Genomic DNA, 24,963 nt, shown 5'->3' on the forward strand with positions numbered 1-24,963 from the left:
AGGTTAAATTCTTCTAGATTTTAGAAGAGAGCTGTTATTTGTTCTAAAAGATGAAATAAAGAGAAATGAATCTTCAGAAGTCTCATATCATTGATTTAGCTCATTGTTTTTATTGACAGTTAATGAACTGTCCCAAAAAGGGTACTAGTGGTGTTCACTCCTTGCAAAAGTAAGATTGAAGAAGTCACAGTGATCTTCCAGGGGAGGGTGTACTTTAATTGGAGCTGTGGCTTTCCTAATGCTTATGATGAAGACAGAGGCTATGGAATGGTGCTTAAATCTCTACATTGTGACACACTCAAATCTGTACTTCTCAGGCATCTTTTCATTTTATTTTAACAATCTGTAATGGTAGTAACTTCTTACCAGATTCCACATTAATAAGATGCTGTAACAGTTTTATTTTCTCTGTTTGGTTTATTTTCTAGAATCAGAGATGCTATAGCAAAGACAGCAGCAGCAGTTACATTTTTTTTTATTATTAGTTACATTTTATTGACTCTGTATCCCAGCTCTATAATGCTCCCTCATTCCCTCCCAATCCCACCCTCCCTCCCTCATCTCCTCCCTGTCCCTTTCCAAGTCCACTGATAGAAGAGGAGCTCCTCCCCTTTCATCTGACCCTGTTTTATCAGGTATCTTCAGGACTGGCTGCAAAGTCCTCCTCTGTGGCCTAGCAGGACTGCTCCTCCCTTGGGGGGTGGGGAGGTCAAAGAGCCTGCCATTGAGTTCCTGTCAGAAATAGTCCCTTTTCCCCTTAATATGGGAAACCAATTTGTTACTGAGCTACCATGGGCTACATCCGAGCAGAGGTTCTAGGTATATCCATACATGGTCATTGGTGGAGTATCAGTCTCAGCAAAGACCCCTGTGCCCAAATATTTTTGGTCCTTGTGGAACTCCAATCCTTTCCACTTTGTACTAATTCCCCCTTCTTTCACACGATTCCCTGCACTCTGCCGAAGGTTTGGTTATGAGTGTCAGTATCCAGCAGTTTAAATTTTAAAGCCTAAGTAATATTCCATTGCCTATAAACACCACAAACTTCTTACCATTTATCTGTGTGGACGGAATTTTTTCTATACCACAAGGATTACAAATAATATTCAAAAATATAAGAAGAAAGCATATATTTATGTGATTGTGACATCCTGTTTTTTGCCTAAAAATCAGAAGAGAGATTTCCAGAATGTATTACATGTCCAAGTTTTCTTTTAACATATATATATATATATATATATATATTTGTTTTTTACTGTCTTTTTATTCCACAATAGCTTCAAAAATACTCTTTCCCACCAGTGGTTTACAAAGGCTCCTATTTCTGTAAACCATTTTTTTTTGCATTTATATAATTTGACTTTTTTATTCAACTTAGTTCAGAAGTGAGAAAAAATATATTAAGTCATGTACAATTGACAGGAAATGAATTAATATAGTCCTTATCCAAGTACATGCTTTTTCCTAAAAGCAAACACTGCAGAGGTCTGCATGCAAGTATAAACATTTAAGTAATGTACAGAAAATAATTTCTTATGTAGCAGCCTTATTTGTAATAGCCAGAAGGTGGAAACAGCCCAGATGCCCCTCAGTGGAGGAATGGATACAGAAATTGTGGTACATCTACACAATGGAATATTACTCAGCAATGAAAAACAAGGAAATCATGAAATTTGCAGGTAAATGGTGGGATCTGGAAAAGATCATCCTGAGTGAGCTATCCCAGAAGCAAAAAGACACACAAGGTATATAATCATTCATATAGACATATAATATAGGATAAACGTACTAAAATCTGTACACCTAAAGAAACTAATCAAGAGGGAGGACTCTTGCTGAAATGCTCAGTTCCTCTCTTGAAAGGCAAAGAAGATGGACATCAGAAGAAGGAGAAAAGCGGGAACAAGTCAGGAGCCTGACACAGAGGACCTCTGAAAGGCTCTGCCCTGCAGACTATCAATGTGGATGCTGAGACTTATGGGCAACATTTGGGCAGAGTGCAGGGACTCTTAGGAAAGAAGTGGGAAACGGCAAGATCTGGAGAGGACAGGAACTCCACAAGGAGAGCAACAGAACCAAAAAAATTTGAGCACAGGGGTCTTTCCTGAGACTTATACTCCAACCAAGGACCATGCATGGAGATAACCTAAGAACCCTGCACAGATGTAGCCCATGGAAGTTCATTATTCAAGTGGGTTCCATTGTAATAGGAACAGGGACTCTCTCTGACATGACCTGATTGGCCTGCTCTTTAATTACCTCCCCCTGAGGAGGAAGCAGCATTACCAGGCCACAGAAGAAGACAATGCAGCCACTTCTAATGAGACCTAATTGAGTAGGATCAGAAGGAAGGAGAAGAAGACCTCCTCTATCAGTGGACTTGGGGGAGAGGGCAAGCATGCATAGGGTGAGGAAGGGAGGGATTGGTGTGGGAGGAGGGAGGGAACCACAGGGGGTATACAAAGTTAATAGTGTAATTAATAAAGAATTTAAGAAAATTATAATAAACAGAAAGTGTTTTATCCTCTTAAAAAAAAGGTAATAGAGTAAAAATATTTCACGAAGCAGTAAAATACTGAGCCCCATTATAGGCCACTAAAGTATGACAAAGTTTTGGGAGTCCTTTAAGTTTCAAAGAGCACCATTATTTGAGAATTGGTATTTTTACCCAATAGTCTTACAAGCTTCTGTGAAATATTAGAAAAATATCAATTTCAGCAAATGAACTATTTAATGTTGTATTATTCTAAACAGTTGGAAGAAGAACATTAGATTTTAATTTAATATGCACATCACCATAAACACAATACAAGAAAAAAATAACAGTTCCAATTGAAGATGTCATGCAATAAAAACATCTATATTTCCAAAGATTAGCTATATACTTAGAAGCATAGCAGTTAATTTTGAATGCATTATTATTTCAATTATCCTGTAATATTTAGAATTTGGATATAGGGTTTCATGCATTAGTAATGTTTATACTAGCCAGGTCTAATTAATGGTCATTAATGCTCAGTTCCACTGTATGATAATTCAGTTGCTTTAATTTCAATTTCCTCTGAGAAGGAATTATGGATATGTAGATACCTCTTGTTTCAGAAAATAGGACTAATTACCCTCATGCCTAACTTTAATCCTTGAAAGAAAGATTTATTGACTGTTCACTTTTGAAACATGGAAAAGGGAAAGGAAACTGATGGAGCAATCTGTCAGAAATTTCTCTAACCAAGGGCTGGACCAGTTGCACACATGGGGCAGACCTCATGAGACCTAAGCCCCTGATGTGAAGTCACTTGGGAGTAATTTTAAAATCTGGTTCAGTGTCAAGACTAACATAGTATGTAGCCACTGAGGCACATTATGCGGTATGCTAGACTATCCTTTTCAAAACTATCAAAGCTATGAAAACCCAGGTAAGATTAAATGTTATCATTGACCAGAAGGCACACAGAAAGGACAACTAATCTCTGAAGCAATATAATTCTATCTTCAATAAAATAAAGACGTTACAGGGCACAATGCAAATAACGGAAAAACCTGAATATGGTTCCAATTTCAGATTCTTAGTTGTTTTTATAATTAATTTATTCATTTAGAAATCCTGAGGATCCTAATTATTTTTCTGCTATACCTTATTTTGTTATTCTATTATTCTGTTTCATTCTGTTCTATTCTATTCTGTTCTGTTTTGTTCTGTACCGTTCCATCCTGTCCCGTTCCGTTACATTCTATTCATGATTTTTTTTTTTTTGTATACATGATACTACACTGGAGCCCAGAGTGACCTGAAACTTACTTTCTAAACTAAACTGACTTCCAATTAAAGACAAACTTTTATCTCAAGTTTCCAAGTACTGAGCATTCTTCTTTGAGATATACTTTTCTATCAATTTTTATGGAAATTCTTCTTTAATATTCCAAATTAAAAGTACATGGGTATCAGGGGATTTTTCTTCTTAAATGCCAAGGGCGGTATGAAATTCAAACCTGCAAGTGAAGTTATTTAGTCAGAAGAAACAACACATGAGGTGATTTGAGACTTGAGTCACTATCACATTTCAGACACTTGATGAGGAACATCTGGTATATGACCTCTAACAAGTCTGGACAGGGTCAGGTCTCAGTTTAATACAGGGAGCTCCATGATGCACAGCATATATGATGGGGAACCTGGATTTCTGGGTAGTTTAGAGATTGAGAAGTTACCAGGGTGTAATATTTATCCTTGAATCCCATGGGTTAGACCTGAAATGATGTAGACCCAGGCTCTAACAAAGCCAAATTCAAACTCCACGTGGCATCAGCTTAGGAAGACAGTATGAGCCCATTATCTTCACAGCTGAGTGTGTAACGATGTCCTAACTATACCCCTGCCATACACTGATATTGGCTCAGCTGAGAAATGAGGGCGGCTGGGGCAATTCAAGCAACAGCTCTGAATCTCAGAAAACACCATAACTAAAGATCAGAACTTACATATTGAGACTACAAAGGGAGAAAGAGGGAAAATCTTCAACACTTGCTCTAAGAAATGGGTTGTTCTGTAAAAATTAGTTGCAGTGGTCCTGCCAAGCTGTAAGGCATGTTTATCACATCGCAAAGTCTTCTAAAGCACATGCCCTCAACAAAGATCTGAGTCTCTGTCTGAAACTAATGTTTGTTTTCATCTTTTAGACATTAAGGATATAGGACTGTGGTTTCTGTTGGCTTATTTTTTTTTTCATGACTGAGAGAAAAAAAGTGAAGATTCTTTTAATCCACATGCCCAGAGGACTGTAATAGAAAGTTGTGTCTAGTTTGATAATCCTATTTTCCTATTTAGATGTTTTCAGCAATTATAAACATGAAACAGAAAATTTACTGTACCTAAATATGCTTCAGAAAGGAATAAATTATTCTTAATTTATGTCTCTAAAAAACCAAAATCTTAAACTAATATTCTCACCTTAATTTTTAGATTATTTGATGTTTGTATTAAAAACACATTATAGGGGAGTTAGTCTGATGGGGAAAGGATAGGAGCTCCACAAGGACCAATATGTCTGGGCACAGGGTCTTTTCTGAGACTGACATTCAACCAAGGACCATGTATGGATATAACCTAAAACCTCTGCTCAGATGTAGCCCGTGGTAGCTCAGTAACCAATTGGTTTCCCATAGTAAGGGGAACAAGGACTATTTCTAACAAGAACTCAATGGCAGGCTCTTTGACCTTCCCACCCACCCCCACAAGGGAGGGGTAGTCCTGTTAGGCCACAGAGGAGGACTTTGCAGCCAGTCCTGAAGATACCTGATAAAACAGGATCAGATGAATGGGGAGGAGGTCACCCCCTATCAGTGGACTTGGAAAGGAGCAGGGAGGAGAGGAGGGAGGGAGGGTGGGATTGGGAGGGAATGGGGGAGCGGGATACAGCTGAGATACAGAGTTAATAAAATGTAACTGATAAAAAAAATTAAAAATAAAAAAAAAAAACAGAAAAAAAAAACATCATAATCAGCCAAAGGTAGTTAGGTCTTCCTGCACAAATATCTTGAATGGAAACAGTGTTTTTCTTGTTTTAAAGAATGAGTAGTTAAAAATTTAACAAAGATGCATATTGTATGTATTCAGTATCATAAAATGGAACTCAATATTACATATATTTAAATCTAAATATAACTCTTTAAAATTGGTATCATCTTCAAAATCACCTACTTGAAGTTTAGGATACAATTTCTCTGAGAATGTCATATTTCAAGCAATTTTAAGCACAGCAATTTTCCTATGTGTGGATGAAAATCAACATTTTTTTCTTTCTATGATGAATTAATAAGTGTTATCTAGGGTAGGTGGGGACTGCATACAGCCAAAACTACATGTATGTAGTTTGAAAGTTCACAGAGTGCAAGATTAAATGTCAAAGAATAAGTATAGAACTAGAATGCTATTTATATTTCTAAATTAATAATTTTAATATCTATAAAATTTAAGAGGTTAGCACACAGTATTATCTGTAATGATATTAGAAAAATGGTGTATATATTTCTGTCTCTATATTCATAGAATAATTTAATTTTAACATATGTTCATTTTTGTTTCAACTTTAAAGAGATTGTGGAATATAAATAAAAGCATCAGTTTGAACACTAAATTATGTGGTGAAGATTATATCAATATGCCTTAATAACAATTTTGTATTTGAATGTGCTATTACTACATATTTGCTACTTGTCATGATATTCAGCTCAAAATTCACAAGTTTCTTTTCAGCAAACAGATAATTATTTTAAATACAACTATGTTTCACTTATTATACATTTGTTTTCACATAATAGCTCCTCTAACTTTGCTGTTACTAATAAAGACATAGTCACAATTAACTTAATTTTTCTCTTTCTTTTCTTTCCTCCTTCTCTTCTTTCTTTCTTTTGTTTTCCATATATATAGTGCCTCTGCCACTAAGATCTCATTTCCATTGACTGTGTGCTTGAATCTCTTCCTCCTTGCATCATTCTTTTCACTAACAATATCAGGGTAGTAGAAGTGAAATGTTATAGTTATAGTGTTTAATATTTTTTTCTTATCACTGTTACCACTTTTATTACTATCAAAACTTTTGGATCAGCACTGTCAGTTCCAAAGAACCTGCTGGCACACCGAGGAAATCTTTGATAAACAGTTCTGCCAGACACTTTCCTATATTCTGCAGAGTTCTTATGTCAAAAAAGCCTTTTTTGTTCCTTAGGATGTTTATGTTAAAAAAAAATCTTGGTTTGTTAAGCGCTCATTTTATATTTCTACTTGAAGTTTTAATCTTCTGCTTCTAACCTCACAACTGGTTGTTGTGGAAGTGATTAAGTTGTAACAAATATAGGATTATTGTAATTCTGGGCAGACAATAAACAGGGAATGATTTTCTAAAGAACAAAGATGCCATTTTCATGGAAATAGAACAACAGTTTCAAAGTAAGAAGCAGGTTTGAAAGAAATAAATCTGAGCTTGACTAGGGCAGATTATACAGAAAACAGTTAAAGATCAAAAATTCACGTGAAATATTGACAGCTCTGAAAAAGTGGCATACAATCTTTTATTTGGTTTCTAAGGCTCTTTGAATGTATGCATGTAGGTTTGCAAGCTTATGGCTTGCATGCATCAGGACACCCTCTTAAATATCTACAGCTAATTGAAAGTGACATTTGACCTTGAACAAAGAAGGCCAGTTTCTCATTTACTTTGTAAGGCAGAATCATTTTATAACCGCACTTTCTATCTTCCATTGCATGGAAAAAATGGCATTTGCAAATATTTTAAGTCCAACTGAGTTGTGTTTGCTCTGTAGATTAAATATTACATGGCTGACTCTATATTGAGGATATTTTCAAAATAATTTAAACCCAGAAAATTACTGAGCAAATTGTCAATACCTTCTGAAAATATTTCCTTTCCCTTTACACTGAGTATTGGAAAGGAATTTTGAAGCATACTGCTGATCAGGGCTTTACTTAATATTTGTCAAGTTACAACAGAGGGTAGTTTCTTATCCCTGAAGAATGATGCTGCTTTGACAAACTTTTGAATGGTGAGAGTTACAAGGACACTTTCCTCCCCCACTCCTATGACTCTCCATTTTATAGCTCTACTGATGAGCACACAGCTCCATCTGGGGGCAAAGCCAGAGGGAACGCTTTCTGTGTCTTGGCCATATGGCTCTCATCTGTGCAATGGACAGTGTCTACTCAGCCACTCACAGAAGAAGCTGAAATAGCCCTCTCTTGGCCATACTTTCAGGTACTGTATTTCAAGATATTCCATAAGGTCCTGGTGGTAAATCCAAAGGCCTTCTTCAGGAACCTCAGAAACTTGTGATTGGCTCTTCTTATTCATTTTCTATACATCTCTGAAATGATCTATACTGTGCATTTTACTTGACTCTTCACTTTTCTTTCCAATCAGTTGTACAATCATATCTTCAAGGGCTTGCTCTATTCTGATGACTCTTGGATATACACATTGAGTCCTTTCTTCTGAAACAATGTGCTCCCTCATCCCACCCAAAAGATTTTTCACTGGTTATCTCATGGCCATACCCAGACAATATACCCAAAGTTATTTATTTGGCCTTGCTTTTCATTTCATTCTTTGGGATCTACGTATATTCCTTCCTATGTATCAACACTAACTTTCTAATAGCAGCAAATTCTAGTCTCTGAAAAGGTTGCAAATATTTTTTTTTCTATTCACTCTTTCTGTGATAACCAGACTAGTTATGTTTTTAGTACTGGCTACCTGAAACACAGCATAAACACTCTCATTACCATTTCCTGTTATTTAACCTACCATTGATGGAATACGGAATGAGTGTGTGAGAATGCGTGTGTGTGTTTGTATTGGTGCGGAAACGTGTCAGGGGTAGTGACACATATGTACATGCATGCACACAGACACCTTGGGCTCATTCTTCAGGAATCTACCACCCACTGTGTTTTTAGAGACCAGCTTTATCATTGTCATTGAACTCACCAAGTAGACTAGACTGGCAGGCTGTTGATCTGAGCATATTCTCATGAGTTTGGGGTGATTATGTAAGAGTCCATTCCTAACAAGACTAGCACTTTACTTGCTAAGCAATATCAGGAGCCCTTGACCCATCCTTCTAACTGCTGTTCCAAATAGACAAGACAATGATACAATCTTCCCTTTTGAAATCTCTAAGGTTTCTCCATATTAGTCAGGAGTATCTGATTAAGCAGTATAGTCCAGAGACTGACACCTTGCTTTCAAATGCTGATTTTCCCACTTAGAAGAGGTTTAATTCAGCCAATTTGTTTATTGGTTGGTGTGCTCATCTTAATCATTCAATTTTGTTACAGACTTGCAAGCTGTGTGGGACAAAGATATGTCATTTCTTTTATTATTATTATTATTATTATTATTATTATTATTTATCAGTTACATTTTATTAACTCTGTATTCCAGCTGTGTCCCGATCCCTCATTCCCTCCCAGTTCCTCCCTCCCTCCCTCATCTCCACCGTGCCCCTTTCCAAGTCCACTGATGGGGGGACCTCCTCCCCATTCATCTGATCCTGTTTTATCAGGTATCTTCAGGACTGGCTGCAAAGCCCTCCTCTGTGGCCTAATAGGACTGCTCCTCCCTTCGGGGGTGGGGAGACCAAAGAGCCAGTCATTGAGTTCCTGTTAGAAATAGTCCTTGTTCCCCTCACTTTGGGAAACCAATTGGTTACTGAGCTACCACAGGCTACATCTGAGTGGAGGTTCTAGGTTATATCCATACATGGTCCTTGGTTGAATGTCAGTCTCAGAAAAGACCCTGTGCCCAGATATATTTGGTCCTTGTGGAGCTCCTATCCTTTCCCCATCAGACTAACTCCCCTTCTTTCTTATGATTCCCTGTACTCTGCCAAAGGTTTGGTCATGAGTCTTTGCGTATGACAGGAGTCTACTGAGCGCATCTGAAAGACTCTAACTAGCAGTGTTTTCAAAGATATGTCATTTCTTTAAATTAGTAGTATACAGATTTTTGACACGTGGTAAGTTCTAAAAAGACACTGACTTTGTCATTTTATTACTCCAGTGTTATAACTAGAATCATCATGGGTACTGTGGTCTGAATAGGCTCACTAGATTGTATGTTGAAATTTAATCACCAAAGTCACAGTACTAAGCACCTGTGTCTATAGGAAGCAATAATTCCATGAGAATAAAATCCTTAAAATTATTGTTAATCCTCTTTTAAAATAAGTTAAAGGGAATGTTGCTTTCCCTTTTTCTTTCTGTTTTCTGAGGGTTCCACAGTAGCTTTCTGCTACTTGGAAGCAGGGCCTCATGGGCATAAAATCGGTATCTCCTTGGTTTTGAAATTCCAAGCTTTCAGAACTGTGGGGAAAAAAAAACACACTTCTGTGCACAATAAATTTTCTAGTTTTGGGTATATTGTTAGAGCAGCATCAGGAGACTGAGGGCATCGACAAGAACCATCCACAGCATTCACAGCTTTTCTTATGTACATAATTTGACCTTCCTACATTTCACCATGATGTTCCTCCAAATACAATCCCTTTCTAACTCTTCAAGTATGCAAAAATATTTAGTTGGTCATCTGGAATGTGTATACTCACTTCTTTTTCCTTTACCAAACATTCCCTTTATTCTTAATCATCTCTGGGAAAAGTGACCTTAATACATAGTCAGCCAAACATTACTTTTGAACTCTATTGATAGTAATACCTTTAACCTACCAGTTTGTTCTTGTCTATTACTTTAATATTAACAGAAGGCTGTGAATGTTTGGCATGCAAAAATATAATTTTATTCATTTCTCTAGTGCTTTACACTGTATCTAGAATAACATATACACTAAAAAAATGAAGATTTTCCATTTTGAAAGTATTTTTTTTCTATTTTAAATTAATGGACTTTTGCAAAAGCAGAAATTCCAAGTGGGATTTAGAGGAACCTTGGATTACACACACAGTTGCTAAAATCTCTTTTTCTTCCTTTACAATTGTGCTCTGCTGATCCTCTTCTTTACAACATGCATTTGCTCAGTTATCAAATGTAGATTCTATCTCAGAAAGTGCTTTGAGGATCTAGCTATTTAATTTTTCCCTCATCTAAATCCATCAGTTCTTGTCTGGCTGCTGGTATTATGTCATATAAAGAAATTTTACACTGCTCTTCTCTTGCTTAAAGATTCTTATCCCAGGGGAAAAATTATCCCATGGTTCCAAATGTGCAGTTATTTACAAACTATCTCTAGAAGCCTTCTTTCACCTGTTTTCAATAGTTACCATAAAGGATCCTCAGCTCTGCACTTGACACTGATGGAGAGCAAGGAAGTATTTTCCTGACTCTGAATATTTTCACAAATTGTTGGATTCTCATGTAATGCTCTCCATTCTTGTTTCTGCATGTGTGTATATCTACAGCTCAAACAACATACATGCCTCCTCTTATTCATTCACTCACTGAAGTTCTTCACTGAAGAGCTATCTTGAGCCCTGGTGCAGTTGCGGTTTTACATTTTCATCAGGGTTACCCCTCCAGCATACCTGCCTGCCTGCCTCATGGTTTCTCTATTTCTGTATTCCAATGTCAATCTTTCCCTAATCCGTTATTTTAGCGTGATTAATTCTGTTCATCAGGGACACTTCCAATAATTTTATTTTATTTTTCTTTCCAAAATATTCAGGAACATTTTTTAGTGTATATTTCTTGGAAAAGCAGGTTATATTTAAATTTCACATTGTTTATATAAGTACATATCAACACTGCCATTTTTTGTACCTTGTCTTCGGGCTATTATAGCTAATTTATATTTTCCTATTATAAATTATTTGTCTACTCACAAGCCTCTACTATTTTAATCATATCTATATCCTTGAAACCAAGGGGAGAAAAGTTTAACATTTTTACTGAAATACTTTCTGGAATGTTTCTTATAGATAAATATATTGATGACAGCTTTTTATCCTTTAAAGACTTTCATTAAGTATCTTATTTTGTATCATTCCTTCTTTACATTCTGTCTTCTCCTTGGTTCCCAGAACTTGGTATTGTAATTCTAACTGAAGTTTCTTCTCACTTTCTATACTTTAATTTCTTTTATAATACTTCATCTTATGTACTGGTTCAGACCAAATCCTCTATATTCAAAGATAGGTCACCTGTAAATATTTAAAAATCTCATATCCTGGCACAATTTCCCAAGTGTCATATTGAGTTTTTCTCTTTGTAAACAATCAACATGCTAAAGAATTGTTCATTTTTTGTTCTTACTATATGGCAACTGACCTCATTATTCATTCCTCTCCGCAAGAGATAACTTGGGCTTCAGCCAGCATACCTGTCACTCTCAGTATGCATATCCTGCTAATTGTGCCCTATGGCACTGATTTTCATTCTTTTCTCTTTACACCTAAAGTTTAGCTCACCTCTTTTCATTTTTCTTTTTTGAGTAACACTAGGCATACCTTAACTCAGACCATGGACTTTAATATCATTCTACTTCCCTCATTTCTCTGTCAAAATGGCCATTACTTTTCAAAATACCATGTTCTCATCAAAGTTTCTTTATAATGTTCTTTGGATTTTGTCTCCCAAAGTCAATGGATGCATTTTTACTTTATTGTTACACAAACAAAATACACTAGGCAACCTACTGTATGAAGAAATAAATTGGTTAAGCCCATAAATCTGAAGTACAAGGTCTAGAAGCTTCATCTGATGACAGTTAAGATGTCTCAGATGTCAGAAAGATGTCAGAAGACAGGGGATACATGTACAGAAGTATGCTTGTTCTTCTTTTAATGCCAACAGCATTTGGTCATGACATGTTACCCTACCTTTAAAATGTTCTTTGGATCTTGTCTCCCAAAGTCAATGGATGCATTTTTACTTTATTGATAAACAAACAATAAAGTGTCAATAAACCATATCTAGTCATGTTAACTTCCAAGAGTTATACAGACTCTAGAGAATGGAAATATGATTTTAATATGTAAAACATGTGGCTCATTAACTTTCTTTATGTCAATTTCTTCCTTTTTTTAACTAGGGCTGTGGCCCACTCTATCTGTTAGGTTTACCTATTTTCATTTCCTTATCAGAGGAAGACATCATGAAGTTACACAATGATGTACAGACATCCAGAGTCCACAATATTAGAGCTAAGTCCAGTTTCTTTTGAGGTGTATTGAAAAACAGTTTGAGAATTGCTGCATGTGAACTGATTTCTTGAATGTGTCCACTTCTGAATCATTGAATGGCTGTTGCATTTGTCCTCTAAGTTACATGTTCCTGCTGGAGTGTCTCTGCATGTAGGAGAATTCCGTGCAGTCACTGGGCTGGCCTAAGGAGTTATATGGAGTTCAAGTTGGAGAATTATTTGACTGTAAAATGGTCCATAGATTGAATTGACACATAAAAGTCCTGGCAATATATTTTTGGTAAGACAGACACAGATACCAAATGTCTTGAGGCATTTCTGACCTCTAACTTGTAAGCAGTATGTGATCCAAAACTGAGATTCTTCTGTAGCTTATGCACCAATACAAAATACATTGATATTAGTTGTAGGCTGCAGACTCCTGAGGTTGAGATCTGTTTGCAGTCAGCTTTTACTTCAGTAACATATTCATTTGTGTACAATAAACGTATTTTATACAAATGCTTTAAAAATAAAAATAAATTAACAACTTATTCTAGATCCTGGCTTAAGCTTCAATGTAGAGACCTTTTTACCTACATTAGAATTAGCTTTTAAGCCTTTGATCGTACATATTCATTTTCATATGGGGCATGTACATAGCTCAATAATACTTGAATGAATAAAATAATGTTAGTGAGTGACTCAATGAATGACAGCAGGAGGATAATTAATTTCTTCAAATTCTCAACTCAAATCCCCTGTTCTTCCTATGTCCAATGCACATTCCATTTGTCTTTCTAAGTGATGGTTGATCATCTTACCCTGGGTCCTCTTTCTTGTTTATAAATATACAGTTAAATAATAGTTATGAATAAGACTATGTACTTCCATTCCTGTTAGCCCCCTTTCATTTGATATCATTGTCTCCTTGATTTTTCCCTGTTTTGATACCTATGCATGCATCCTTCAGTTAAAGTAGGTTTTTGTTTAACTTTCTATTAATGGAGTTGTGTGGCCTTGATTCTTGTGTTTCTTGCCCAGTATTATGTGAGCGAATGAAGTTAACTTATGCTGCCGTGTGCCAAAACACTTTACTTTCCTTTTAGTGTGATTGTGATTAATTTCTGTATAGTAGTTTCATATAAAAACACATACTGATCCATTTTCTCTGTGGATCGCTATTTGAATTTGGGCTTCTAGGTTTGAGCTATTACACAAAAATTTTGCAGAAGTAAAACATCTTTTTACAAGGATCTTGGGACACACATATGTAGGATTATTTAGAAAACAAAGGGTGGAATTCCTGGGCTGAAGGTCATGTATAAATTTAACAGCACAGAGTGATGCCAAGATGTTTTCTAGAGTGAGTATGGCTGTTTTCCTATGTACCAGCAGTGATGGAAATTTCAGTTTCTTTGCACTCAGTCTTGTCAATGAGCTGTGAGGAAGGACTTTTGTTTATTTTCCCATTTTTTAATTTATTTTTATTTTTTATTATTAAATACACTTTATTCACTTTGTATCTCCCCATAAGCCCCTCCCTCCTCACCTCCCGATCCCACCCTCCCTCCCCCTTCTTCACGCATGCCCCTCCCCAAGACCACTGATAGGTGAGGTCCTCTTCTCCTTCCTTCTGATCTAGATATATATAAAAAAAAAATGCTCAACCATACAGCAAGGACATTAGCTCTACTATGTTCATATCAACTTTATTCTTAACATCCAGAACCTGGAAACAACCTAGATGTCCTTCAATGGAAGAATGGATACAGAAGTTGTGGTACATTTACACAGTGGAATAACACTCAGCTATGAAAAACAAGAAAATCACTACATTTGTAGGCAAATGGTGGGAATTAGAAAAGATAATTTTGAGTGAGGTAACACATGCTATATACGCATGGGTATATACTCACTTATAAGCAGATATTAACCATATAATATAATGTAAACAAACTAAAGTCTACAGATCTAAATAAGCTAAAAAAAATTCAAGGGAGATCCTAGGGAAGATGTTTAATTCTCATTCAGAAGAGAAAACAGGATAAACACTGGAAGTGACAGAAGAGTGGGAACAGGATGGGACCTTACCACAGATGTCCTCTAAAAGACTCCATTCAGCAGAGTATCGAAGCAGATGGAGAGACTTAAAACCAAACTTTGGGCTGAGTGAAGGGAGTCTTATGGAAGAAGGAGGAGATAGAAAGACCTTGAGGATACAGGAGTTCCAGAAGAAGACCAACAAAGCCAAAAATCTTGGGCCCAGGGGGGTCTGTAGAAACTGATACATCTACCAAGGACCATGAATGGAGAGGACCTAGAAGCCCTGCTCATATGTAGGCCATAGGCAGCTCAGTTTCCAGGTGGGTTCCCTAATAAGGCGAGCAGAGACAGTCTCTGACATGAACTCAGTTGCCTGCCCTTGGATCAATTCCCACTGGTGAAGAGGAGCCAGGCAGATCTGATGAGGCCAGATAGGCTTGGCTCAGATAGAAGGGGAGGAGGACTTCCTTTATCAGTGGGCTAGGGGAGAGTGATAGGGTAGAAGAGGGAGTGAGGGTGGGACCAGGAAAAGATGTGGAAGGGGCAACAACTGGGATGCAATGTTAGTAATATAATGATAATAATAATAATAATAATAATAATAATAATAATAATAATAGAATTAATTGTATAAGGTTTTATGTTAATGTAATAAATGGAATAATACTAGACTGCTATTTGACTCTTTAGCATATTACCATTTTATGTTGCTTACTGTAAATATATAAGACATTTTGAGTTTGAGGCAAGGAACTAGTTTTAATTCAATAATATTTGATTATAGTATACTTAATATTTAATAATTTAAGTGTTGTACTTTTTATTTCAAAGTCATCTGAATAAAGGAAAATAATTTTGGTATCAATTTTTATCTTTTATTTTAGGTATTTGTATTATTTTCCATTATGGTCATATTTTTTTGTGTTGTGTGGATATATGCACATGAGTGCATGTTCTTGCTGGGCCAGAAGAGGGAATCTGATTCACTGGACTTGGACATGGGTGCTGAAAATGCAGACAGGTTCTACAATAACAAGCACTCTGAACAACACTGTCAGTACTTTCAGTTGTTTACCAGATTGCTGACAGTTGACACTAATTCCTCCCACTTTAAGCTTTTATCTTCAATTTATGTTTCAGTTATTTGTACTCTATTTATTTAATATATTTAGAGTAATTTCTTGTACATGTAAACCAAACCCAAAATTCAAAAAAACATTTTTGAGATTTTGATAACAATTACCTTAAGAAAATATGTCAAGGTATCAAAAACTAAAATCTAATTCAGGTATCATCTCAGTATATTTTTCCAATTATTTGCATATTTGTTTTCCTATTCATCAATGGTAAAAATGACAGACCCTTCCTTGTCATTATGCCTATTTGGAATGGCAGGATGTGTAAATATGTTCCAGTGAGGGCTTGTTACATCAATTCCAGTGTCAACCATTCTCTTTCTAAGGAAAATGATGGTTCTCTGCTTGTTGCTCAATCTTCACTCAGAAAGGCCAATGGGATAGACATTATAAGAGGGAGAAAACAGGCAACAGGAAAGGAGCCTACCACAGAAGTCCTCTGAAAGCCTCTACTGATCGAGGTATGGAAGCAGATGCTGAGACTCATAGCCAGACTGTATGGAATTTTATCAAAGAAGGGGGAAATAGAAAGAACTGGAGGTGACAGGAACTCCACTAGGAGAGCAACAGAACCAAAAAACCTGGTCCTAGGGGTCTTTACAGAGACTCATACTCCAACCAAGGACCATGCATGGAGATAACCTAGACCCCTGATCAGATATAGCCATGGCAGATCATTCTCCAAGTGATTTCCCTAGTAAGATCTTTAAATATATTGCTTTCAAATTCAATCATAATCAAAAGTTCTGGGTGTTAGTGATTCCAAATATAAATTTTGTAGTTTTATATGTGTAGCCCTTATTTGGTTGCCTTTATTTTTTCTGTGGAGAATCTTGTCTGAAAGTTATGCTACCTTTCAAGGTTAAAGTCCAATCTTTCCTTTCAGGGCTTCTTGGCATTGAATTTGGAAAGACATTTTTACTTGATGGTATTTGACTACAGGATTCTATCATCTAATAGGTTTTATCTTTATGAATCAACTGTTTCAAAGACTCTTTCCTTGAAGGAACATCAGTACATTTTGATTTCTATTCATACCCATTTTTTTCCCACACCAATGCAGGAGAGCAAATTACCACAGAAAATTCACAGCTATGTTTTTCCTACATCACTTTGGCACTGTTCAGTATTACTTTCTTCTTTAACTTTCAGAATCATTTTACATTTGTTTTAAAACAATTCGTTTGGTTTTACTTAGTAGATATGGTAGGATACAAATTTTCACACCATTTTTCCAGAGGTACAACTATAGAAAAATCTACTTACAGTATACTAAATGATACTTTATTACTATTAGATTTGTTTTTTCCATTTTAGAAATATTTAACTCACATTAAATTATAATATTCTAAAATAATAATATTTAACATGCATGCTTTTTATGATTCCATAAAATCTGCTTGTTTATAAATCATTTAATTTGATTATACTATTGGGTTCTATATTCATCATTATAAAAACAAAGGCAATATATTATACTGATTGTAAGTTATGTGAGCTGTTAATAGGAGGACTTTTTAAATTTTTAATTAATTTATTTATTTTTATTATAATTTATTCACTTTGTATCCCAGCTGTAGACCCCTCTCATATCCCCTCCCAATTCTATCCTCCTTCTTCTTCTCTGCTCATGACCCTCCCCGAGTCCACTGATAGGGGAGGTCCTCCTCCCCTTCTCTCTGATCCTAGCCTATCAGGTCTCATCAGGACTGGCTGAATTGTCTTCCTCTGTGACCTGGTAAGGCCTCTTTTCCATAGGAGGACATTTTAAAATGTTGTTTATTCACTAGAACTACTGTAGCTGAGTCCTGACCACACTACTGAGTGCCCGACACCCCACATTGTGTAATAGTAGTCCTAAAAGTTTCAAATTCCAAGATGGCATCCCAGGACCAGCTGATTGTGAATCTTTTTAGAGAAGAATAGGCTTGCAGAACAAGATTATGTTTGTTGGGGTTGGTGAATTTCAGTCAAAAGTGCAAGCTGCTTGTTCTTTCCAATCCAGCGGATATCTTGACCTATGTGGTTTGGAAAAGTTTCCCAAAAACTGAGTCATTGGAAGCGGTTGCAATCTGGATTCCACTGGCTCTACTGCATGATGAAAGAAAGGCTGGGCATTTACCCACTAAGCTGTCATGGGTGGGTTTTAGGTGAGCATGGAGACTCCAGTGTGCCTGTATGGAGTGGTGAGAATTTTGCCAGTATTTCCCTAAAGAATGTCAATCCAGAAGTGAGCACTGACACAGACAAGGACGAGTGGAAAGAGTTCAAAAGCAGGTAGTTTACAGTGCCTATGATGTCATCAGAGTGAAAGGCTATACATCTTGGACCAGTACCCTCTCTCTGACAGATGTGGCTGAGAACATAATAATCTTAGGCAGGTGCATCCCATTTCCACCATGATTAAGAGTCTCTATGGGATCAAGGATGATGTCTTCTTCAGTGTCCCTTGTGTCCTGGGACAGAATGGAATCTCAGATGTTGTGATGGTGCCTGACTCCTGAAGAGGAACCCTGCCTGAAGAGTGCAGACACACCCTGGGGTACTCAGAAAAAGCTGTAAATCTTAACTCTCCCCAGGTCCTTGCACTTCACTGTCCAGGCTGCAGCATGGCTTCTATGGAGACCATACTCTGTCTCCCCTTCATCTGAGCTGTGGCTAGTGCAGTTGGGTTCAGGTGGTCTAGAAAAAAATCTCAATTCCCACAGCTTTACCCTGATGTTATCTGGTACTTGTATAGTGGCAACATGGTTAGGGTGACAGTCCCACTGTCCCCAAGACACACTGTCAATTGTGTACAGGCTTCAATGATCCTGGGACCTTGCTGTGTCACTGTTGCTGCACACCCTCACCAAATATACCTAGGCCAGCAAGTCTCCAGTAAGTCATAACCTGGCTCCAGTGTATAAGTCCATTATGTACATTTGTGCATAACTGTTCTAAAGGACATTATTTTAGGTATTATGTGTGTCTGTAGTATACACTGCATTATGTAAAAAGTAAGATCTGCATATGGATGGTGCAACCAACTACCCAAGTGTCATTCCAATGAAAACGCCAAATAAATATGAACAGTATATAAAAAAATAGTGTTTATTTACACTCTAAGTTGCAGTTTCTTTTCCCATAACCTCATTATACAACCAATTATCACAAACATTAGAAACAAAGACCAACATATACATACTCTTTAACTGCTATGAAGAAAAGTGAGGACAAGGAAATGTTGTCAGTGGAGTACAACTTAATCCAAGCCTGTACTTAAAATATTTGACTCCCATCAGCATCTGTCAGATCTCATGTTTAAAGCTTGGAGTGCCTTCACAAACAGTCATCTCGATCATTTCCCCTCCCTCCCCTTATATATACAGTGCAACAAACCATAGGATAAACATCTATAGCTTGCCCGGCCAGACGTTTTTGTCCTGTAACATTCTTCCGTGACTATATGAAGGAAGTTGACACTGAGTCTAGTGGTAAAGCTCCTTTCTGGCCAACGAGAGTCCCTAATAGTCAGGCGGTGAGAGAAGGAAGAGTAGGATGCTACCGTCTGCATTTTCATGAGCCTATCAGCCATTTGCTGTATCTTGAGCACTCTCCATGTACTATCATAGTTTCCGGAATCTCTAGCATTGCAGGTGTTTTGAGTAGATTTCTGGATTGTTTCTTTTTCATTACTATTCAAGCTAAGGACTTTAAAGCTCTTTCCACTATTGCTATATTTTTCTATTGTTATTGTTTTGTCTTTCACTCTTCTCATCACAACTTTTTATAGCTATTTTAATAAAATGTCCTCATGAACTTATTTAAAACTGTAATCTATTTATTGTTTGTTTTAATGACAGAATATTTATCTCTATTTGAAACTTCAGTTTTAGTCCTTTAAGTAGTTTCAGAAGTGACTGTCAATGCTTTCTACATAGTTAAATATTTTAACTGACAAAAAATGTTAATGTATTTCTCCAAAAATGTTTTAGGAATAATTCTACTTTGAAAACATTCCTAAGAGTTATATAGCTTCCAAATATGGTGACTACCTCTGAGTTCTTTTTGCAGAGGGTTGCACTTTAGAATTCTGGACTGTAGAGAACATTTTTGCAATAACTTTGGTCTATTGAAGCTAATCTAGCATGCTAAACACAACAGAGGCTGATTCCTAAATAAACAGGACTAAAACAAAGAATTTGGACTATTATATTTATTTTCTCATAGTCTTGCCTCCAGCTCTACTCTTCATTTCTAATAATAGTCCTTGACTTCCCCTAGTGAGAACTGCATGGTTGTCATGATAAACTCATTCACATGTGTGAAGCATACAGATGGTGTACACATCACTGATATGGGTTAAGTTAATATTCAGTGTGTAGTGATTAGTTGGTGTAACTTGCTTCACATAAACTTCTTTTGACTATTGAGACAAATGTTAACTTGTTTTGATCTTTTAGAAACCAAGGTATAGGCTGACAATTGTGCTTTAGGGTATTTTTAAAGCAGCTTGCCTGCTCTTTGACCAATCTTACTTTAATTACTGGCATGGCCAGATGCTCAAGTTCACTGGCATTATCCATCAACTCCACGTTTCCAAACAACAACAACAACAACAACAACAAAGAATTGCTCTAGGCCTTGCTTTAAAATATGTGGTTGTCTTACACCCAGGAATTTTTCACTGGTGATTTTCCATGTTAATATCTCATAGGTAGATGCAGTTTCTCTTCAAGGAGAAAGTTGAAAAATTTTATCTCCAGTATGGCTAGTTCAAAACTAAATCCAAACACTGCTGTTAGTATTGAAGAAAGATATGTAAAGAATTTCTGAATATAGGTGATTAGTGGAAATAATTACTTCCTATTTATTATCATGTATTCCTAATGATCTAATAATCTCCAGCCCTCACCAATCCCATGATCCACATTTCAGTCTAGAACAGTGATTCTCAGCTTTTCTAATGCTTCAGCCCTTTAATACAATTTCTAATGGCATGGTGACCCATGAATGTAAAATTATTCCATTGCTATTTCATAACTCTAATTTTACTACTGTTCTGAATCAAAAGTTTCTGATGTGCAGAATATTTGACATATGACCCATAAAGGCTCTGCAAGCCCCAGATTGAGAATCACTGGTCTAAACTCAGAAGGTATTACTTCAATATTACTTATTTTGTTTTCATGAACTAAACAACAAAGATGACTGATACAGAGGTAACTATGAGTGATACATGTTTGTAAACTATGCTGATACGATCGCTACACCAAGAATAATTTTCAGTGCATATACATTTCTATGTTTGAGTTATATGACTGCCTATCAATATAGTAACATAATGTGAATAGCCTAAGCTTGGTTTTCAATGATAAATTATCATTATGATTCCTCATTTTATACATTCTTACTGTTTTTAAAAACAACTTGCCTTTTTCCCTTAATGGTATGAAGATTACAACCATAGAGTTTTGTTTGCTACTCCAAATAAATAATAGAAACGGTTTATTATTAAAAGGCTATCATTTGTTGTTAGAGTAAATTTTCAATTATCTCTGTTTTTAAACTGTGAAAATTTTATGCAATATATTTTTAACAAGTTATGATAATATACATAGATTATTGCATCTGTCAGCCCACATCAGAAAAGTGTGATTTGTTAGTAGATGGTGATTGATAAAGAAACCCACAATTGCCAAAATGTAGAGAAGAATTGACTACTGAATGTACCACCTTATATGGAACATCAGTATCACACCTTCTCCTCCCAAGTCTTAGGGATCACTGCAAAAACAGAATAAGAGAAACTGTAACAGCCAGAGGAGGCAGAAGACACAAGTAAACAGTATTTTCTAGATAGGCATGTTAGTTGCACACATCAGCCAAAGCAGTTGTGACTGCATGCTTAAGAGCTGTGCAAACTCTACTTTCTAGTCTTAATTTTTTGTAGTACCCCAAACCATTACACCTATAACATGAGATCCTATCAGTTCTTTGCAGTACAAGGTAAACTATACTACCCCAACTGCAGAAACGAAGAGCAAGGAGGTAAAAAAATAATAATATGATCGCATTTTAGGTGAGTAAACTTACAACATGAATAAAGTGACATATAATAGGTTGAATCCACCACCATTCTTTTCTCAACTTTATCTTGGTAGGCTTGATGTCTGACTCATAGATGACTGGAGAAGATGGTCCATGTGTAAAGGGGTAGAAGTCAATTCTGACTGAAGGTGAACAACCAACTCTGAAAGACTTTATCATTTAAGAATATCAAGATAACACACTTAAGAATATCATGTATCCAGACTTGCAAGATGGCAGCGCCGGGACGACTCTCATTCTTACCAGCAGCACAGCAGGATTGGCACAGTGACCAGCAGTCAGAACTCACAGCCTTAAAACACAAATGATTGTGTTTCCCAGGTGAGAGGATAGCCCATGGTGGGGGATTCATTCAACTTCAACTCACCCAGCTAAAACACGGAAGAGATCCCAGTTCCACCAAGTGCTTGGTCATCAGCCCAGAGCCACACACCTGCATGCTCTGATCACTGTCCCAGACTGAACTGTGGGCACCACAACATCAGAGACTGTGATTTCCAGTCAGGAGATAACTCCATGGTGCAGGAAATGATTGGGACAGACCTTAGGTCACCCAGACATTCCCTGGAAAAGACCCGGGGTTCCAAGGGCACCCAGGAGCCAGCCCAGAGCCAGAGCCAGGGACCCAGGTGCCTGCACAGAGTCCTGCCTGAGTGCCTGATTGGCTGCCTCAGACAGAACTGTGGGCCCCAGGGCACCAGAGACTGAGTTTCTCTGTCAGATGCAAACCCACAGGGAGGGAAACAGTAGGTGTGATCCTCAGAGCATTCAGCCAATACCATCACCCCAAAAAGGTCCCGGAAAAATTACTCAGTTTCAGTAGACACCCAGGTACCCAATTGCCAGAAAGGTGGAGCCACACAAGTCTGTGCCTGTGGGTTGTACTCGCCATCACAGACAGAATGGCTGTCCCCAAAGCAAAGACTAGGTGTACCTGTCAGGAGGAAAACCCCACAGCTGGAGGGTCATCAGGTCCAAACCTCAGGACACCCAGCTCCAGAAGACTTTCTGGATTCACACAGACTGTAGGCTCTAGCTTCTACTGCAAGCATGAGCACAGTGCTCACCTGCCATTATTGAGTACCACTAGGGCACTGGGGCACACAGCTGCATCCTCAGATCTACAAAAGCCAGAGTGCCATTACAGCAGCCCTCAGATACTGCTCCAAGTTTCAACCAGTTATCCCTAGCTAAAATGTCAAAACTGTGGGAATCCCTGGTTCTTCAAGAGGGCTACACTCAACAATTACACCTTAAGAGCAAAAGCTGCTGCTCACTAAATTCAGAGCAAGAAACCCAGCAGCAGGGCAGCCATCACCAGGAACTCTCCTGATGAGAGGAGGTCCTTCCTGAACACGACAGTTACCACACAGTTCCATACGCCTGAAGTGACAATTCCGGAGAAGCACCATCACTCAGTTGACCATACCCAAAAAGCAGAGGAGAATTTCAGAACCCACCAAGTGGATTCTCCCCACCCCAGGACCCAGAAGGCACCAGATATTAACAGACAACACCTGAGACAGAGTGATTGGTAGAGGCCAGCAAAAAAGCACAACCAACAAAAGGCAAAGCAATATGGCATCCCCAGAAACCAGTTATCTAGGAGCAAATAACCCTAGACACCCTAATATAAGTGAAATTCAAGAAGATGATCTTACATCTATGCTTATGAAGAGGTTACTGGAGGAAGCAAATAAAATGTGTAAAGAATTAGGGGAAGATATAATAAAACAGATTATGACCATCCATAAAGAAATATAGTAAGAGGCAGCCAAACAGTTTGTGGCTTGCAGAGAGGAAATAATTAAATCACTGAAAGAAATGAAAGAAACGGAGGAATGTTCAAAGAAACAGGTGAAGGAATTGAAAGAAAAATAGGAAAATACAGACAGACAAGTGAAGGAAATAAAAAAAAACAGTTCAAGATCTGAAGATAGAATTTGAAACATTAAAGAAAACACAAATGGAGGAAATTGTGGAGAGAAAGAACTTAGGGGAGAACACAGGAACTACAGAGGTGAGCATAACCAACAAACTACAAGATATGGAAGAAAGAATCTCAGGTGTGGAAGATACAATGGAAGAAATTGATGTATCTGTCAAAGAAAATAATATATCTAAAAAATTCCTGCCACAAACCGTCCAAGAAATCCAAGACAACATGAAAGAATGAAACCTAAGAATAATAGGGATAGAGGAAAAAAGATTCCCTCCTCCAAGGCCCAGAAAATATTTTCAACAAAATCATTGAAGAAAATTTCCCAACTTAAAGGGGAGGCCAATAAGAATACAAGAGGCCTACAGAACACCTAATAAATTAGAACAGAAAAGAAAATCTTCCTGCCACATAATAATCAAAACCGTAAGTATACAGAACAAAGAAAAAATACTGAAAGCTGCAAGAGAAAAAGGCCAAGTAACATATAATGGCAAACCCATTAGAATTACACCTGACTTTTTAACAGAGACTATGAAACCCAGAAGGCCCTGAAAATATATGCAGACGCTAAGAGAACACAGAAGTCAGCCCAGGCTACTATAGCAAAACTCTCAGTCCTCATAGATGGAGAAAACAAGATATTCAATGACAAAAAAATTTCAACAATACCTACACACAAATCCAGTGTAACAGAAGATACTAGAAGGAAAAATACAACCCAAGAAAACCAACTCCTTTCAAGAAAACACAGGAAATAAATAACCTCACTGCAGGAAAACAAAAAGTAGCCAAACACACAAACATACTACCATAGCCAACAGCAATATTAAAGGATCTAACAGACACTGGTCATTAATCTCCCTCAACATCAATGGACTCAACTCTCCAGTAAAAAGACAAAGACTAACAGAGTGGATGCATAAACAAGACCCAACAATCTGTTGCATACAAGAAACACACCTAAATCACAAAGATAGACATTACCTGAAAGTGAAGGGCTGGAAGACAGTTTTCCAAGCAAATGGACCAACAAGCAAGCAGAAGTAGCCATTCTAATATCTAATAAAATAGATTTTCAACCAAAATTAATCAAAAT

General features: G+C 37.1%; 1 pseudogene; it reads left to right on the forward strand.

The window, feature by feature from the left end:
• The first annotated feature begins 17,710 nt into the window (after nucleotides 1-17,710).
• Nucleotides 17,711-18,394, forward strand: LOC110540077 (L-lactate dehydrogenase A chain-like; annotated as a pseudogene).
• The last annotated feature ends 6,569 nt before the right edge of the window (nucleotides 18,395-24,963 follow it).

The sequence above is a fragment of the Meriones unguiculatus genome, chromosome 3 (genome assembly GCF_030254825.1).
Source record: "Meriones unguiculatus strain TT.TT164.6M chromosome 3, Bangor_MerUng_6.1, whole genome shotgun sequence".
Lineage (NCBI taxonomy): Eukaryota > Metazoa > Chordata > Mammalia > Rodentia > Muridae > Meriones > Meriones unguiculatus.